Source organism: Pteropus vampyrus, unplaced genomic scaffold (assembly GCF_000151845.1).
Source record: "Pteropus vampyrus isolate Shadow unplaced genomic scaffold, Pvam_2.0 Scaffold3, whole genome shotgun sequence".
Classification (NCBI taxonomy): domain Eukaryota; kingdom Metazoa; phylum Chordata; class Mammalia; order Chiroptera; family Pteropodidae; genus Pteropus; species Pteropus vampyrus.
In genome coordinates, this window is record NW_011888784.1 from 841,169 (window position 1) to 846,758 (window position 5,590).

At 31.7% G+C, this 5,590-nt stretch overlaps 1 protein-coding gene across 1 annotated transcript in view; it reads right to left on the reverse strand.

Annotated features, from left to right (window-relative positions):
• DCC (DCC netrin 1 receptor) overlaps positions 1-5,590 on the reverse strand; it is a 538,543-nt gene that overhangs the window by 145,140 nt on the left and 387,813 nt on the right. The window lies entirely within an intron of this gene.

Consider the following 5,590-nt stretch of genomic DNA (forward strand, 5'->3'; position numbering starts at 1 on the left):
AGTAACACCAAATTCTAAGAACATTTGTTTACTGTACATTTCTGCAAATCCACATCAGTGATGGAAAAAGATTTCAATGAATTCTCCTTCAAATATGTGATAGTTTTAAATGGGTTGATTAGACTTAGAAGAAGCTAAGTCCTTGTAAAAATATTTGACATGTTAGATTAATCTCAGTTGGAAAAGCAATGGCTATATTCAGACATTTACACGAAATAATTTGTTCTCTGACCCTCATGAGTTTTTAAAGATATACGATGCTATTTTTTTTATCATTTCCATTGCATAAGGACTTGAATACTATATTTTTTAAAGAGTTTAGTCAAATGGATAACCCAAATTTAATTTCTTAAATGACTAAATTTTGGTCAGAAGTCTAAACTTTAGTCAGAAGTCCGCTGCAAATTGTTGTTGTTTTCTATTAAACTATATATTCCACAGTTGTTTGTGGTTCCTCTAATTAATTTTTTAACGCAAATAAGTGTGCAGTAATGCCAAACAATTCAGATGACAAATACTCTGCCGAGGAAATGATCTTATTTTTATCAAGAATTTCCACCAGAGCAGCTGTCCAACAATTTTTAACAAGGGACTGGGTTTCCAGTTCTGCTATGATGGTATGAGCATCCTTTAGCTCACCAATCCCACTGATAGCAATCATAAACTGTAAATACACACACAAAAATAAAAACTATTTGATATCTGAGGGTTATACAAACACAAGAGTAGGCAGATTGCTGAATTAAGAAATTGGAGAAGTAAAGAAAGAGAAAACAAGCAGGTAAAAAAGAAGGGACAAACAGAAAACCAAAAAATAATGACCTGAATTCAACCGTTTACATAATTACACTAAATTTTAATGGTCTAAAACCCCCAATTAAAAGGCAGAAATTTTCAGAGTGTAGAAATAGCAAGACTCAACTACATACTATCTACGAGAGTTAGAGGAACTTTAAATATAAAGACATAAGTTGAAAGTAACAGATAGAAAATGATATACCATGTAAATTTTAAATATAAGAAGGTTAGAGTGGTTATATTAAGAATGGATAAAATTGTCTTGAAGATCAAGTGTATTGCCAGGAATAAATAAAGACATTTATAACACTAAATGAGGTGATTTACCAAGAAGACACTGCAATTATAAATGTATATTGGCTTAATAAACTCTCAAAATAAATGAATCAAAAATGTTGACAGAAATAAAGGGAGGTATAGATGATTACATGTTTTTAAAAAGTTTTGGTTTTTGACATTCAGTCTTAGCAATTCATAGACTATTGATCAAACAATTTAGTAAGAACATAGTTGATCTGAAAAATACTATCAAAAACCTGACCTAAGTGATATTCAGACAACTCTATATCTAGTTGCAGAATACACATTATTTTAAATTTCACATAGTATATTCAACAAAATTAACAGTATACTGGTCCATAAAACAAAACTCTATAAGTTTAAAAAGACAGAAATCAAATATATAATTTCTAATCACGATAAAATAAAATGAAAAATCAATAATAAGAAGACATCTAAGAAAACCCAAACTTAAAAAAATTAAGCAAAAGAATAACTCATGGGGCAAAAAGAAATAAATGAAAATTAGAAAACATTTTGTACTAACTACATGATAGTGAATATAGAACATATTAAAATTTATGAGAAATGAGGAAAGTGGAACTTAGAGGAACACCAATAGTTTAAAAGCCTACATTATGAGGTTAGACCTTAAGAAGTTAAGAATAGAAGGCGAAGTATGACTAAAATAAGTACAAGAAGGAAATAGTCAAAATAAGAGCAGATCTGAAAGAAAAAAAATAGAGACAGATAATAAGCCAGTTAGCAGTGTTAAAGGCTCTCTCTTTGACAAGATGAACAAATTGCTAAACCCCTATTTAGAGTCATCATATATAAGAGAGAACATAAATCATCAATATAAAAAATAAAAATGCAGTTATCACAAATAATAAGATTATTTGAATATTATGAATGAAAATTCTAGGCTAACAAATATGACAAAATGAAGTACACAAATTTCATGGAAAATTTAACTTGCCAAAACCAACACATGAAAAAATACAAAACATACAATACATATGTGTTAAAGAAATCAAATTCATTCATTATCAAAGATGAAATCTCAGATCCAAATGGCTTCAATAGTAAATTCTATCAAATATTCTAGTAATAGATAATATCAATTTTATACAAACTTTTTAGTAACAGAATCGCAAACTGTCCATCTAATTTAATAAGACAGGTATAATTTTAATTAAAAAACTGGATAAAGTCACTACTATGAAAAGGAAATTGTAGATAAATAGACCTCGTGAATATTGGCACAAAATCCTTAATAAATATTAACAAATCAAATCCAACAATATAAGAAAAGGGTTGTACATCATTACCACGTAGAATTTGTATGAGAAATTCGATATTAGTTTCCTTCAAAAATCACTCAGTATAATTCATCGTATTAAAAAAGAAAGAAAATCATACGATCATTTCAAGAGAGAGAGAAAATTATTTCACAAAAAATCGATAAATACTCATGGTAAAAATTCCCAGAAAGCTAGGAAAATGAGAAAACTCCCTTAATCTAACAGACACCTATGAAGAACCTCCAGATAACTTATTTCATGTCTCCAGTCAGATCAGGAACAAAGCAAAGATGCCTGCTGCCATGTCTTTTCAACATCTTACTAGAGATCTTAACCAAAAGAAGGCAAGACATAAAAAGCAGATCAGAAATTAAGTGTTAAACTGTTCCTATTCACATACGAAATGCTTTTTTAAATGGAACTCTCAGAGCAGCTACAAACTACTAGTAGAATAGATGAATTTAACAGATCTTAGGATACAAGGTTAATGATTAAAAAACATTCAAACTCTGCAAAGAAACCACCAATTGTTTTGTTTATTCCACTGAACATTAAAGTAGGCATATCAATTTTCATAGTATCTTTTTGAAAAGCTATTTGAAACATAACTTTTAAAGCTTTAGAAATACAAAGTTGTCTAGATATTTTATACACACATATATAATATATAGTTTCTATTTTATATATGTACTAAGATATGTCTAACTCATTGGCTAATGACACACATGTTAGAAAAAATGCCAGTTTATTTGTATAACCAAAAGATTCGGAATAACAACAAAACACTACTGATTTTATTTCTTATCTTACGTTAAGACATGGGACTATGTTGAAACAGCAACACCTATGTACATATACGTGATCGCATGTTGGTGTATGTATGTAGTTACTCTTTCCAGATAAATTTTAAAATGTAAACTCATGCTTATCAATGAGGTAGGTTCATATCCCATTTTACCTTTAACAGTTTTCCTTACTCTCTGGAACATACCTTAACAAGAGAAATTTCTTGATTTCTTGTTAAGCATTTGGAGAGATCTACTGGTGTTAATCTCCCAAATGCCTCAACTTTGCTAGACTTGGAGACTCCTTGTTTGTTTGTTTGTTTGTTTGTTTGTTTGTTTGTTTTGATAATAAAGAGCATCATTATCAAAAGGACATAGTGAAACACTGCAGTTTTCCTTCATGAGTTCATTCTGAGTTTGCACCATGTCCACACTGCCGGGGGGAGCCTGAGCACTGCCATGGGAATCTCTCCCTCTGGTGTGTGGCATCAAGATGAACTGTCAGAAACAATGTATACTGAATAATGAATAAATGAGAGTCCCTTGACATAGGTTTGACAGCCATAAAATATGAGTTTTGTGATTGCCTTAATATTCCAACTCAGGGACTGACTGAGAGAATATTATTTCTAAATGCCAAGCTAACTACAATTTTAAAGACTTTCAGGAGGTGCTTCTCTTATTAGTGTTTGAAGCAATTATAGAGAGAATGGGTCAGTGCAATTTTCCTCCTGCACTTAAAAAATCTTTTCTTGCTACTGCAAGAAAAGCTATTCAAATTCAAATCAGGATTCTCATCACAAATGTTCTGTTTGTAAGAGACATTGCAGATAAGCTGCAGCCCCCTCCTTCACCAGTCAGGCTGAGTTTGAGGACATCAGCGTACTTCATTGCAAATAAAATAGTGTTAAACCAACAGGTAGAATTAACTTCCTTTTTGCTTTATGAGAATTGTTTACATTCTTGGCACCCTGTATATAACATATATTTCTTTAATTTCCCTCTGTTAATGATATAACTTCACTGTATTATGGAAAATCAGATATGAAATGAATATGAACACTTTTACACATCTTAGCACTCTCTGAATAAACAGATTTTCAATGAATTCTGAAATATCAAAATTTAAGTATAGCATTCAGTGAACTGAGGTCGAGAACAGCAAGAGAATTTGGATTGGGGAGAAATCAGAAATACATGTAGAGACAAGTTCTATAACTCTAAGCTACCAGCTTGACTTAAAATTCATTTTTTTCATTTTGTTATATTACAGTCATAATGACATAGCTATAAAGTTTTATCTATAAATGCAAAGGAAAAAGAAGATAATGTGACTAGATAATTCAAGGTTAAAGAAAAATTGACAGAATATCTTCCTAGTGAGAAAAAGGTGAAGAATGTGTTGACTTTTATTTTATAAGAATTATTAAGACCAGAAGTTTCCATTTATCAGCGGAAAAAGAAAAATTATCCAATGCACTTTTTATATCCTTACCACACATAAGCAAAGGTATACCCCAGGGCACCCACACTGTGAATCTCTCTAGATAAAATTCCTTAATTTGAAAATCCAGAGAGAAAAATCTGTGTGTGTGTGTGTGTGTGTGTGTGTGTGTGTGTGTGTTTGTGTGTGTGTAGACTGATAAAAGATTTAAAAAGAGAATAGTTTTAATAGTTAATATATGATTCAAATTGAAATAAAATTCCAAAAAATAATTTTCTAAGAAAAAAATAATATAAATGTCATTTATTTCCCTTAATAGAATGAAAACCACAGGTACTCACCTAACCTCTCAATGGAATAATATCGCTGTTTACTATCCACACGTACTGTCTCAGCATAAGGACTCCCAACGCCGTAACCAATAATATAACCTCGCACCACAATGTTTGGGTTCAAGGGAGGGGTCCAACTCATGATGATGCAGTTGGTCTGTGGCCTCACATGAAGAGAGCTTGGCTGATCAGGGACTTGAGACTCTAAAATTCAAAAAGAGGCATCACCGGCCTGTCTCATAATAGCACATATAGCATGGTAACATTCCATTTAAACAAGACTTAATATGTTCCGTAGATCCTCATTGGTGCACCACTTATGGCCCATGTTCCTCTCTGTTTCAGCATGTGATACATTTTCTGTGTTTCACTAGAGTTTCTTAAGCACAAGAGGGAACTGAATTCCTTCCATGGGGACTGTAGCAGCATGCATTTTTATTCTAATAGTTTTTCTTAGGCTTATTTTTTTCCCATATATTTCTTCTTAGGTGTCATTAATACAAAGTGAAATTGAAACAGCACCCACATCACATGGACCAGCTTAAAACTGGTTGTGCTCCCTAAGGTAGATTGGTGATTAATGCAATCTTTGAGTTATTTTATAGAGACAGCACTGCATGTGTGCCATCCCTGTCCTCAGGATGAGCC